The sequence below is a fragment of the Panthera uncia genome, chromosome B1 (genome assembly GCF_023721935.1).
Source record: "Panthera uncia isolate 11264 chromosome B1, Puncia_PCG_1.0, whole genome shotgun sequence".
Classification (NCBI taxonomy): Eukaryota; Metazoa; Chordata; class Mammalia; order Carnivora; family Felidae; genus Panthera; species Panthera uncia.
This window is the reverse complement of record NC_064811.1, coordinates 14,688,892-14,703,935: the sequence shown is the minus strand read 5'-3', so window position 1 is coordinate 14,703,935 and position 15,044 is coordinate 14,688,892. Positions and strand designations below refer to the sequence as shown.

The following is a 15,044-nucleotide window of genomic DNA, read 5'->3' as shown; positions in this document are numbered from 1 at the left end:
GTTTAAGTTTTGGAGCTTCTGTATACTTCTGTCCTCCGGTCTTGATGATCCAGGATATTGGAGCCTCTATGATGGGCTCTGTAAATAAAATGTAGAGAAAAGGATACTAGATACCTGATAGTTTTGGTACCATATTGCACAAAACACTTTTATCAGATAGTAAATTATAGGGAGAATAATATTTTGCTTAAAAATTTGCTGAAATATCAATCCAAATCAATCCAATGAGTCCTTTCCCAATTTATACTCTCCATGGTCACTATTACTTTGGGGATCATGGTTGAGTAGAGCCTGGATAATAGCGTCCTATTCATTGCTCTCTCTAAACACTTAACTCCTCACTGTTGTCATTCAGTTCTACTCAAAATTCCCTAGAAATGCTGAGTTCTCTCCTGCCTAGCTTCTCCCACATGTAGTTTTTTTCAACTTGGATTAATTTCCCCATCCCCTCCTACCTAGCTAACTCCTGCGCACTATTCACAACTTGGTGTAGATAATATAGAGGAAGCCCCCCCCCTTGACTAATTTTCACCTTGTATTATAGCTTCCTCTATATTTGTTTGCCTTCCCAGTTGGACAATACATTTCCATACAGTGATGAGTGTGTTAGCCATTATTATATCCCTGGCACCTAGCATGACACCTCATACCTAAAGTGCCCAATAAATATCAAATTACAATGGATGAGGCACAGTAATGTTCTATGTCAAGTTACCTGTAGACACACACTATTGCTTATTTCATATGTTTCCCCTGTGAATTATAATCATTGTTAATCAATGCCATTCTATTCTGTAAGGTCTACATGTGAAGTCAAATTGTCCCTGCAAGGATATCAAGAGCTAGGCATTCAACGGGGAAAGTGTAATTCTGAATCCATGCTGTTAGATGTGCAGGTAGATTTTAAGTGGTATTCTTTAGTTGACACTATACAGATTGATTGTTCAGGTAATGATCTTTTTTCCAGCTTTGAATATCAAACTGTTACTGATATACAACATATACAAGTTTACCATATACAACATGATTTGACAGATATATATATATTGTGAAATAGTTCTAACAATAAGATTAGTTAACACCTCCATTCCATCACATAATTACCATTTTTTATTTTATTTTATTTTATTATTTTTTAATGTTTTTATTTATTTTTGAGAGAGAGGAAGAGAGACAGAGCATGCACAGGGGAGGACAGAGCGAGAGAGGGACATGCAGAATCTGAAGCAGGCTCCAGGCTCTGAGTTGATAGCATAGACTGATGCAGGGTTCAGACTCACAAGCCGTGAGATAATGACCTGAGCCTGTCAGACACTTAACCAACTGAGCCACCCAGACACCCTTAATTACCATTTTTTTAATGTGTGGTGAGAATATTAAAGATTGATTTCCTTAACAGCTTTGAAGTATATAATAAAATATTGCTAATTGTAGTCACTATGCTTTATGTTAGATTCCCTAAATTTACTTTCTTATGGCTAGAACTTTTTACACTTTGACCAACATCTCCCCATTTTCCCTGACCCTGAAACTCTGGTACTACCATTCTACTTTATATTTCTAGGAGTTTGGCTTTTTAAGATTCCACTTGTAAGTGAGAACATACAGTGTTTGTCTTTCTCTGTCTGACTTATTTCACCTACTATAATGTCTTCAAGTTCCATCCGTGTTGTTGTAAAAGGTACGATTTCTTTATTTTCTTAAAAAAATTATATACTACTTATCTATTTATTTCTTCATCTGATGATGGATACTTAGGTTGTTTCCATGTCTTGGCTATTGGGAATAATGCTGCAATGAACATGAAATTTCAGATATCTCTTTGAGATGGTGATTTCATTTCTTTCAGATATATGCCCAGGATGGGGATTACTAGATTATAAGGTAGTTCTAATCTTAAATTTTTGATAAAATTCCATAATGTTTTCCACTGTGGCCATACCAATTTACTATCACCAATAACGCACAAGGGGTTCCCTTTTCTCCACAGCTTCTCCAACATTTATCATCTCTTGAATTTTTGATAATAGTCTTACCAAAAAGTGTAAGGTAATAAATATCTCATTGTGGTTTTGTTTTGCATTTCCCAGATTATTAGTGATGTTGAGCATCTTTTCACGTACCAATTAGCCATTTGTATGTCTTCTTTGGAAAAATGTCTTTTAAAGTCTTCTGCCTACTTTTTAAAAAAAATTTTAAATTTTTATTTTCTGCTATTGAGTTGTAGTTTCTCATGTAGTTCTTATTAACCCCGTATCACATGTATGGTTTGCAAATATTTTTCCCCTTTCAAGATTAACTTTTCATTTTGCTGATTGCTTCTTTTGCTGTGTAGAAGTCATTTTAGTTTGATGTAGTCCTATTAGTTTATTTTTGCTTGAGCACTTCATGTCATATCCAAAAAGCCAACGCCAAGACAAATGTCAAGGAAATCGTTCCTTATATTTTCCTCTAGAACTGTTATGGTTTCAGGTCTTACATTGAAGCCTTTAATACATATCAAGTTAATTATGAGAGTAATGTATAATCAGGGTCCAATGTCATTCTTTCACATGTGAACAGCCAGTTTTCCCTACACTGTTTATTGAAGAGACTATCCTTTCCCCACTGATTTTTCTGGGCTTCCTTGTCAAATTTTAGTTGACCATATATGCATAGGTTTATTTCTGGAGTCTTAATTCTGCTCTGTTGACCTCTATGTCTGTTTTTATATCAGTATCATATTCTTTACATTACTATAGCTTGTAATAAAATTTGAAATCAGGAATTATGATGCTTCTAGCTTTGTTCTTCTCTCTCTGGATTGTTTTGGATATTTGAGGTCTTTTATGGTTCCATAAGAGTTTTAGGATGTTTTTAAATTTCTGTGAAAAATGCCATCAGGAATTGGCATGGTGCTGGGGTGAGGTGGTTCTGGGGACTGTGGTGAAGTTGGGTGCTCACATCACTCCCCTGCGATTGGGTAGGTGTCTCTGTACTGGGATGCTTGGGCTTGAAAGAGGGTGGGTTATGGGAATAATTTGAATCTATCTTTCTTACCCTCTTGAGTGTGTCTTGCCTTATTTCTGTGCTTTACTTGTATGCTGTAATCTTTCCCCTAGAATTTTTTTCTAGATAGTTCTTTTTTTAATTTTTAAACGAATGTTTATTCATTTTTGAGAGAGAGAGAACAGAGAGCATGAGTATGTGAGAGGCAGAGAGAGAGGGAGACACAACTTGAAGCAGGCTCCAGACTCTGAGCTGTCAGCACAGAGCCTGATGTGGGACTCGAACCCACAAACCTTGAGATCATGACCTGAGCTGAAGTCAGATGCTTGACCCACTAAACAACCCAGGAGCCCCTAGATAGTTCTTTAAACTGATGTTGAGGGGGTGGGTGTGACAGATGAAGGCTAAAACTCCTATGCTACCATTTTGCTAATGTCACTCTTTAGCCACTCTTAAGGAAGAAAATATGCAAAATGTTATCAAGACTTATAAGCCTATTGCTATTAGTGATATTATTGATATGAGGAATGTAAAATGAAAGGGTCAAGATATGCAACATACATATTAAGACAATAAATACAGTAGTGCTTTCTGAAGAGTCAAGGAAAATGAAGTTTGATGAATGTGAAATTTTTCCACATCCTAATATTTAAATACTTTAAGATAGATTTAAGACTGAGACTTTGGGGGCACCTGGGTGGCTCAGTCGGTTGGGCGGCCGACTTAGGCTCAGGTCATGATCTCGCGGTCCGTGAGTTCGAGCCCCGCGTCGGGCTCTGTGCTGACAGCTCAGAGCCTGAAGCCTGTTTCAGATTCTGTGTCTCCCTCTCTCTGACCCTCCCCCGTTCATGCTCTGTCTCTCTCTGTCTCAAAAATAAATAAACGTTAAAAAAAAATTAAAAAAAAAAAGATTGAGACTTTGTGTTTTACAATGGGTAAAGACAATGTAGAACACCCATTATATAGCTAGCTATCTTTCTTTCAACTTATGGATGGAAAACAGAGTCATTGAGATCATTACATTCTCTTGGGGAATGCAAAATCATCAGTGTGTGCTTCAGTGTTGATCACCAGCAAGTATAAGCATATTTGGGGTACTTGAAAAATGCATTTGTTTCACCAATTACAAATAGAATACTTAAGGGGAAAGTGTCTTTTCGAAATTATGCAACACATCCAAGATTTATTATCCTTCAAGACCATATATGAAGGAAAAAGACCCTATATGAGTGTATTTTTATATTTTTAATGATTAATGAGCTGTGACAAAGTAGTTTGAAGGAGGAGACAAAGTAGAGGTAGAGAAATGATCAATAATTTATGAGTAAAGAATAAATGTTCTGTTCAATAAGTATAGACTGGAATGGAAATTACAGAAGCGTATTCTAATTTTTGCTAACCATTGAGAAACTACTATACAAGAATATTTTCCATTTCTTACTTTAATTCCCCATTTGTAAATTTACCAAAATGTGACCTGGAGAAAAGCATCAGAACACAAATTAGGGCACTAGGTCTCAGCTCATCCACCAACCAGCCCTGGGAGACTAATCAAGTCCCTAAACCTCCCTAAGCTTCCGTTCCTTCATTCCTTTTAATTCAACGACTATTTCTTGAGAGTGTAGGGATGAGAATCTCAGATAACACAGAACACTTGCTGTCAAAAAATTTCTAGTCTATTTAAGGGACAGGTGAAGCAATTGTACAGCTACCCATAATGAGACTTTGATCAAACGGCCCATCATCTGCTACCATTGGTAAAAGTTTCCCTCATTATAATAATTCATGATGTGGACCCTCACATGCACCAAAGCAAGAACTCAGCTGGCAAACAGAATTGCTTTGAATCACTCCCATTGCCTCAGGAAAAATACATCACGTCTCCAATTCTCAGTCACCTGATCTATAAAGTAGGCAGGAAGGTAACTATCTTAAGAACTAAAACAAACAAAAATCTGCATATAAAGTACACAGAACATTGGCACAAGAGATAGCAAATTTATTATCTAAATACTGTACAGATTTGCTTGATGAAACTTATCAATCCAAAATAATGGTTGAATCATCCAGTAAATTCTTGGTTCTGCTGATGACCCATCATGTGACATCAGGCATGTTATTGTTTTCACAATAAGATGGTAATGTCATTTACCTTGCAGGATTGATAGAAGAGTTAAATGAGATAACACTTATTACTAACCACAATATCTAACCCATGGTAACTGTTCAAGAGAGGTATTTTTTTATTATAAATATTAAATTAATTTTGTTCCTCTTTTCCTTCTGTCATTCTTTTTTGAAAAATAACAGAAAACAATAAATGGTAGTTATTACTATTAATATTAGTAGTCTATTTATCAGCAGCACGGATTGTGGAAACTTCTTAAGGAAGGGACATGGACAACTTAACAGTAGTACTCATGATTAAGTAAGGTCATGAAAATGGTTATTATAACCTGTTGTAATCTAAACCTGAGAGCTGTTTGATTAGTTGACTTGTCCCTTTCTTACTGATGTACAATTTCTCACCCAACTGATGAGGATATTCAATCAGGAAAAGTATTCCTTTCCACGGAAAATGACCCCCTAGGATGGACAGAGTGTAGGTAACTAAATGAGAGACCTATAAATGGCAGTGGGGGGTGGGAAAGAGTCTGAAGATTTTGAAAAGCAGTAAGTAAAAAAAAAGTGACAGTTTGTGCTGGGTGGAGGAAAAGTAATACTGTCGTACAGTGAGGAAATAGAAAGTATTTCTGGGAAGTAAAGCTCCACTGATGATAGTAGGCAGCTGTGTGGAGCCTCCGAGACTATGAAGAGTGTCAAGACCATCAACATGAATAAATTGGAGGTCAGGGGATCATGCTGCTCATCAGTCAGTGTCACTGGTGATGAATGTTTCCAGGGGAAAGGTCAGTGGATGAGAGGTGACTGGAGTATTTGAGGGAACAGTGTTCCTCTGTTAAATAGGAGGCTCTTGGAATACTGACATGTGATCATTAAACCTGTCATGTCAGTAGGCAAGGGCCAAAATCAAATCAGAGGGAAGACTGCAAGAGTTTTAATAGGCTGAAAAAAATGGATCAAAATTATTAAATGTCTTTCTATTGAGCTATTTTATTTTTTGAGCTATTATGTTTAGATAATTCATGAGAAAATGCCAATTACTGTATTAGAACACACTCCTTTCTTCAAAAACAAGTACTCTATATCTAAACAATTGCAAAATAAGCCAACTTTTTGTTTTTCTGTACAATTTGTTTACATATCTCTGATGAATGTACGCTCATAGAACTGTCGTCGGTGGATGTAATCTCAGGTCAAGAGCCCTGGGGACCAAACACAGTGCCAGAATTAAGGAAGGTTCATCTTTAAGCAGGTGCATATTATTTGTGTGAACTGGAATGACTTAAATGTATAGAGTCGGTGTAGATTCATTAACTCATTTTTAGATCAAGTGCAAATACATGTGTCAGGACAGGTCTGAGGATAAGCAGAATGAACTGGGTGCACCCAGACCAGTTCTCAGCATTGTTATCCATATGTGTCAGTCCCTACTCCTTATTTTTTCTGAGGCATAGTTTCTAATCCTGAAAAATGGGGAGGGTAAACCCTATCTCAGATCTGCTATTATAATTAAATAAAATAATGTGCAAAAAATATTTGGTAAATTGAGAGACACGTTAGGTTATCACTAAATGACAGTGTTTATGTGTGTTTATGTGTATAGGTCACAAAATTTGGCCTTATCCCATCTTAAATCCGAATACTGACTTCATGTGTAAAATTATTTCAGTAAATATCTGTTGAGTCTCAGGTACCATTTTTGTGCCAGAGATGCAGCAGTGAGCCAAACTGCCAAAGTCCCAACCTCATAAAACTTACATTCTAGTGGGAGGGAAACAGAAGATAAAGAATACAAACTGGATGTGCAGGACGACGCTAATACATCAAGGTAGGCAATATGCACAGTGCCGTCAGGACAAAGATGGAAAGGACTATAAATTTAGAAATATATGGTCGGTGGTGATTTTAGAGGGAATGGCTGTTGTCCCTCACGAAGATGAGTGAGGGAGCCATGTGGGCAACAAGAGTAGAGCATTTTAGGCAGAGGAAGGAATCTGTAAAGTGTTGTGAGTCAGAACATGCGAGGAGAACAGTGTGGCTGAAGCAGAAGAGCAAGAGTGACTGTAGTGGGGAAAAGCCCAGAGATGTAGCCATGCCTGGATTCCATGGGGCCTTGGAGGCCGTTTGAGGGGCTTTGTTCTGAGCTCCGAGGGAGATGAGAACCCCTGAAAGTTACAAACACAGAAATGACAGGAATTAACTGAATATTCCGGTTGCTCTTTTAAATATGTCTCCAATAATCTCTATTTGAAATTGCCACAATACCCAGTGGAGAAGTTGCTATTCTTGTTGCCATGATCCAGGCAAGGAAATGGAGGAGCAGAGAGATGAGGTCATTGACCAGTGCCACAGGGCTAGTGATAGCTGAGTTGGGTTTCCAGTCCGGGCATGTTCAGTGAACAACCTGGGCTTTTTCCATTTTCAGTTGTGTCGGTTCTATTCCTTGCCATGTCTAATCTACACCTTTGTTGGGTAATAATACTTTTATGTTCATTTCTTCTGTTTTGTAGTCTCTATTTTCAACTCATCTTCTCAGTTTAGCATGTCGTTGTGAAGCATGTATGTATGTATTTTAGATTAGAATCTTAACAAGTTCTAACCTTTTTAATAAACAAGTTGTAATCTTTAATACAACACTCCTTAAGAAGGCACACTTTTCCTTGGGTTGTCTGTTCTTTTATTTCTTCTAGACTGTGTTTTGTTTTGTTTTCTTTTGTTTTGTTTTGTTTTTTAATGTCATTTCCCTTTACTTTCCTCTTTTCTTGCCGTCCCTCCCTCTATTCCTCTTTTCTTTTCATCCTCCTAATTTCCTTCCTTTTTTCCTGCCCTCCTTCCTTCTTCCCTCCCTCCCTCTCTCCTTCACTCCCTCCCTTCCTTCCTTCCTAATTTCCCAACTTTCTAACTTTCTAACTTTTTAACTTGCTGTCTCTTTTTATTTTCTGAAGTAAGTTAGGTATTTCTTATATATATTATGTAATTTATCCTACTATATTGTTGCTCATATCTGTCTTTCCTTTTTTTTATTCATCCTAACACAGAGTCCTTCTAATTTGTGGTGGCTCACCTTCCCAAAGCATAGCCTCCAGCAACAAGTGCTTGGAAGCTTATTAGAAATGCACCACCTCAGGCTCTGCCCCAAGATCTGTATTTTTGCTGGATCTGTAGGTGATCTGCAGACACATTAACATCTTACAAGCACTTTCCCTGCATAATAGGAGATATGGCATAGGACTTATTATCCTTACTCACTGTCCACTGGTCTCTTAGGTAGAATATGCTTTTCAGATTCACATCTTCAGGAAAGTTTAATTGCAAATATAATCCTATAGCCATCATCAAGAAAAAATTGAACTGATGTCACTAAGATAACAGAATAGAAGTCCCCAGCCTGAGACCCCACAAAGATAGTAATTACACAGCTATTCATAAATAAAAATAGTTCTGGGAGAACTCAGGAGTCTGCAACACAGGGGAACAAAACACTGGGGAATACCACACAAAATGGGAAGGAAGAATGCCATGATCTTATACAGAGAAAATGCTAAAGACTCCACCACATAACGTTTAGACCACATAGAGGAATTCAGTAGTTTCAGGGCACAAAATCAAGAAAAAAAATCAGATGCATTTTTATAAATTAACAGTGAACAATCTTGAAAAGAAACAAAGAAACAATTCCATTTACAATAGCATCAAAAACAGTGGAATACTTAGAAAGTAAAAGACTTATACACTGGACACTATAAGACATTAATGAAAGAAATTAAAGAAGAAACAAATGGGGAAAAGGTATATAAAGTTTAAACATTAAGAAGTTAGGAAAGATAGTCAATGTACATGAATCAAAAGAATTAACAAGGTTAAAATGTTTAACATATCCAAAGCCATCTGTAGATTCAATGCAATCCCTATTAAAATTCGAATGGCATTTTTCAAGAAATAGAAAATGTTATTCTAAAATTTGTATGGAACTTCAAAAGAGCCTGAATAGCCAAAACAATCCTGAGACAGAAGTACAAAGCTTCACACTTCCTGCACTTATATTACAAAGCTACGTTAATCAGAACAGTGCATAGTGTCATAAAAACAAACACATTGACCAATGGAACAGAATTGAGAACCTAGTAATAAGCCCATGCATATATTGTTAGCTAATATTTGGCAAGGGAGGCTTGAATACTCAGTAGGGAAAAGATAATCTATAATAAGTAGTATTGAGGAACCTGGCTATTCACATGAAAAAGAATGAAATTGGACCCCTATCTTACACACTCAGAAAAGTTAACTTGAAATAGACTGAGGACTTAAACATAAGACCTGAAACCATAAAACTCATCTAAGAAAACTTAGGACAAAGTTCCATGATATCAGTCTTAGTAATAATTTTTGCATATGACACCAAAAACATAAGCCTCAAAAGCTAAAATAAACAAATGGGATTACACATTAATAAACACAGCAAAAGAAGCAATCAACAAAATGTCAAGGCAACTCATGGACTGTGAGAAAACATTTGCAAATTATATATTTAATATTTAAAATATGTGAGATACTTGTGTTACATGGCCAAAAAGTAAATAATTGAATTAAAACAATGGGTAAAATACCTGAATAGACATTTTTCCAAACACATACAAATGGCCAATAAGTATAGGTAAAGGCACTCAACATCACTAATCTCTGGGAATGCAAATCAAAACCACAGAGAGATACCAACTCGCATCTCTTGGAAAAGACAGATGACAAAAATGTTGGTAAGTCTGTGCTCTGATGGTGGGAATGTGAATTAGTATTGTCACTATGGAAAACAGTATATAAATTCCCCCCAAAACGTAAAAGTACAAGTGCAATGTAATTCGGCAATCCCACATCTGGATACTTATCCAAGGAAAATGAGAACAAGTTATCAAAAAGGTATCTGTTCCCACTATGTTCACTGAAGCATTATTCACAATACGTAAGACATGGAAACAACCTGAATGTCCACCAATAATGAAAGGATACAGAAAAGGTAGTGTATATGAATCATGGAATATTATCAGCCATTCAAAAACAAATGAAGAAGGGGCGCCTGGGTGGCTCAGTCAGTTAAGCATCAGACTTTGGCTCAGGTCATGATCTCACAGTTGGTGAGTATGAGCCCCACGTCTGGCTCTGTGCTGACAGCTCGGAGCCTGGAACCTGCTTCAGATTCTGTCTCCCTCTCTTTCTGTCCCTCCTCCCACTCATGCTCTCTTTCTCAAAAATAAGTAAACATTTTTTTTTAATTTATAAAAAATAATTAAAGGAAATTCTGACATTTGTAACAACATGGATAAAACTTAAGGGCATTATGCTAAGTGAAATCAATCAGATAGAGAAAGACACATACTGTGTGATTTCACTTGTATGGGGAATCTAAAAAAGCCAATTTCATACAAGCAGAGAGAATGGTCATTACCAGCAATTGGGAGGTGGAAGAGATGTTAGCCAAACCGTAAAAACACCAGGTTAAAGAAAGAATCAGTTCTAAGGATCTAACACACAGCATGGTGACTATGGTTAACAATACTGTATTTATGCTTGGAAGAGGCTATAAGAGTTCATCTTAAAGGTTCTCACTATTTGGGGCACCTGGGTAGCTCAGGCGGTTAAGCATCTGACTTGTTAAAGTTATGATCTCACAGTTTTGTGAGTTAGAGCCCTGCATCCGACTCTGTGTTGACTCTTCACAGCCTGTTTGGGATTCTCTCTTCTCCCTCTTTCTCTTCCCCTCCCTTGCTCATGCTGTCTCTATCTCTCCTAAATAAATAAACAAACAAATAAATAAATAAATAAACCAAAAAAATAAAAATAGGGGTGCCTGGGTGGCTCGGTCAGTTAAGCATCTGACTTCAGCTCAGGTCACTATTTCACGGTTCGTGGGTTCAAGCCCCATGTCGGGCTCTGTGCTGACAGCTCAGAGCCTGGAGCCTGCTTCAGATTCTGTGTCTCCATGTGTCTCTGCCCCTCCCCTGCTCATGCTCTGGCTCTCTCTCTCTCTCTCTCTCTCTCTCAAAAATAAACATTACAAATTTTAAAAATAAATAAAAATAAAAATAAATGTTCTCACCATAACAACAAAGAAATCGTAATTATGGGAGGTGAAAGATGTGTTGAATAACTTTATTGTTGCAAACATTTCTCAATATACACGTGTATCAAGTTGTCCCAGTGTGCACCTTAAACATATATCACACCATGTAATATGTCAATACAGCTGAAAAGGAAGAAGAAATTTATCTAAAAGTCTTGCTAAATAAAAGTGGAGCCATTTTCTACCCCCATTCTCTCATTCTTTACACATGGAAACGTGAATTTTATAAGCTGCAATCTACAGCTTTCACTATTTTCGGGAATCTTTCAGTTTTTGCTTCACTAATTATTTTTTCTGTAAATGTACATTTCAAGGATGCAATGAGCCACTGTTGTCTCCTTCCTTTAATCTTCCTTCCTATCCTGAGTTTTTAATTTTAATTTAATTTTTATTTTTTTAAGTTCATTTATTTATTTTGAGAGACAGAGAAGCAGAACATGCGAGTCGGGGAGGGGCAGAGAGAGAGGGAAAGAGGGTATCCCAAGAACACTCCGAGCTTCCAGCACAGAGCCTGACACAGGACTCGAACCCACAAACCGTGAGATCATGACCTGATCAAGAGTCAGACGCTTAACTGACTGAGCCACCCAGGGGCCCCCTTTTTTTAAAAATATTTTTTAAAATAGAAGTCACTAAATATTCTCCTGAGAAGAGGTACTGATAGGAAGGAAGAATGCTGTACTCATTCTTTTTCAGAAAGTCTATCCAGTTCTTCAGTGTCTGAGACAAGGGCAGAAAAGGGAGGAGAAATAACATGTCTCCTTCCCCCTTCAGCCCAGTGGGTTTACTCCATTTCTGATGGCAAAATATGCATTGGAAACCAGCTGTGCTTCTTAGGTCATTGCTATAATTAGAAAATCTTTCCAGATTCTGGCAAAATCCGACACTGAGGATTAGTTTTCAGTGTTCTCATAAGACTCAGAGAAGTGAAAATACCTGCCCAAATTACTAAGTGATAGAGACAAGAACCAAGATGTTCACACACAGACACACACACACACACACCCATCTAATGCTTTTCTACTAACATGCTCTAACATTTTTTTTAAAATTTTTAATGTTTATTTATATTTGAGAGAGAGACAGAGCATGAGCAGAGCAGTGGTAGAGAGGGAGCCACAGAATCTGAAGTAGGCTCCGGGCTCTGAGCTGTCAGCACAGAGCCTGCCACGGGCTCAAACTCAAGGGGCGTGAGATCATGACCTGAGCTGAAGTTGAACACTTAGCCAACTGAGCCAGCCGATCCACCCAAGCACCTCTACATTTTTTAAGCAAAATCTGAGGAATACTAGCACAGGTACTCTCCAATGGCATTAGTATCACTCCATTTCACACTTCACTGCATTTTCTTTTTTTTTTTTTTTTTTTTTTGCAGCTAATGTGGTCCTATATCTTCTAATTACATTTCCAGGTCTCAGCCACCACAAATATCCACAGATCAACATCTTTTCCTAAACCATGGCCTCCTTGTGGTTACATCTGGGGCCCTCTTCCTTCAGCCTCAGCTGTTTGCATCCTGCTGTGAGAGACTGAGCCCCTGGGTGCTAAACAGCCACATGCCCAGGAAAAAGACCAGCACCTATCTCTGCTCCTGAAACCTTTAATTGATCTGTTCATGTGGTTTATTCATATTAAAACAGAGAATAAGTTTGTTCATATCAGGACAGAGAATAAGGCGAATAAGTACCTCTCTTTGCAAAATAGTTGCATGTTTCACTTTTACCTCATGCCGTGGGAGTCCTAGACTTACAGAGTGTAAAGCAACATCCACCTTATAAACTCGAGATGTTTGGTTTAATCTAAATTAGTTTAATTGCATTTGTTTTGTGTAAATTTTTTAAACCACAATAATATTATTCATAGATTTGAGTCCAATTGCTCTGTGTTTTCTAGGCCACTATTACCTGCTTTTTGCCATCCAGTATTTTACTGTGAGTCCTGCAAGTGTTATAGATTTTGAAACGTTCAAGGACTGGAAATAGCAAATGGGAACTTGGGGGGCATTATATCAACCAAATCATTATTTTACTTGGAAAATTTAACTTAGTCAAACCAAATAGTAATATAAGATGAAACCCATGTGTATTCAACTGCCAAAAAGTCTGTTTATTTTAAATGGCTTTTATTTCCTCTAATAACACTCCTGGAATATCACTTATAGCATATTCACTTTTTTAATTGTAGTATTTTTAGTTTTGGATGTCCTGAAGATATATGTGTGTGTGTGTGTGTGTGTGTGTGTATATATATATATATATACACACACACACACACACACACACATACATACACACACACACACGTATATAAAACTAATTAGTCCTCAGTGCCTATTGATTAAATTCATTTACATTTCATAGTTCTAGAGAAAGGAAAAACATATTAGTGGAAAGTTATTCCAGAATACTACACGTAAAAAAATGAATAAAAATGAAAGAAAACAGGTTAAAATAACCAAATGCTCAATATAGACTCTTATTGCCAATCAATTTTAACATATTCTAGTATTAATCATCCTGTTTAAAACTATACCCACAGATATTTTTCTCCCTTTAGCAATTGCCTTTTATTGCCCCATTAATTTAACATGGTGAATATGTTAATATTCTTGACTTATCCTAGGCTTGTCCATAGTGTCTAAACTATCTTTGTAAAGGATCTTGTATGCAAAATTTATTTCTAAGAACTGTTTATAAATTTTGAAGTGCTTTGGGTCAGTTCAATAAGCATAATGTCATTAATTACTCCAGCAATAATTATGCAGTAGGAATTATATGCCAGGCATGTCTGAGACTCAGAAGAGTCAGAAATGAAATGGCAGTCAATTTGAGCTCATTGACAATGGAATGAGATAAGAATTTTGATGATATTGAGGTGGTAAGGCATAAATATTGCTACTATGCATAAAGCCCTGTGATACAAAGAAGCTTATTTGTTTGTTTGGCATGTTTGTTTGTTTGTTTGTTTGTTTGTTTATACCTATGTGTAGCTTACAATCCCATAGGATACATTAAGTTTGTACCTTAGTTGAAGAAGACTAGATTTTTCCCCTAGTAGATCCTATCTTCCAGCCAGAGGGGAAGGAAGCCATATTACCAGCACCTGGCTAATCAATGGATATCTTTTTTGTTGTTTTTGCCTCAGTGTTGTCAGTATTTTTGAAGGAATTCTGGAAGAAAAGACTGGTAAACTGTTTAAAGGGAGAAAAACATGATTGATTAGTTTGTTGGCTGTATCTTTGTCAGAGATATAATTATCTTATTGCACTCTGGTGTAGTTACCCATAGGCTAAATTTAATCTCATGTTGAGGAGCTCTTTCTTTGAAGGCGTTTGGTATTTCTGGTATCAGTGTCATCAGCAAAAGATTTAGAGGCTGCATGCATTTTCTATGGCTGTTGTACCAAATTACCACAAACTTAGAGGCCTAAAAAGATAGAAACACATTGTCTTATAGTTCTAAAGCTGAGCTGTCTCAAATGGGTCTCACTGGGTGAAAATCAAGGTGTCATCAAGGCTGCTTTCCTTCCAAAGATTTTGAGGGATAATCTGGTCTTTACCTCCTTTAACTTCTAGAGACCAGCTGTATTCTTAGCTGATGTCCATTTCCCCCAATTTCAAAGTCAGGAGGTCAGCATTTCCAAATCCCTTACTGACTCTGATGTCTTCTTCTGCCTCCCTCTTCTATTTTGAAGGACCATCTTGTAATTACATTGAGCCTACCTAGATAATACAGAATAATCTCTTTAAGTCAGCTTATTAGTGAAACTAATCACATTTATATCCTTAATTCTCCACTGCCATATAACCTAACATATT

General features: G+C 36.9%; 1 pseudogene; it reads left to right on the top strand.

The window, feature by feature from the left end:
* Nucleotides 1-5,797: 5,797 nt before the first annotated feature.
* The window catches only part of LOC125922321 (probable ATP-dependent RNA helicase DDX10), a 33,866-nt pseudogene continuing 24,619 nt past the window's right edge, over nucleotides 5,798-15,044 (top strand).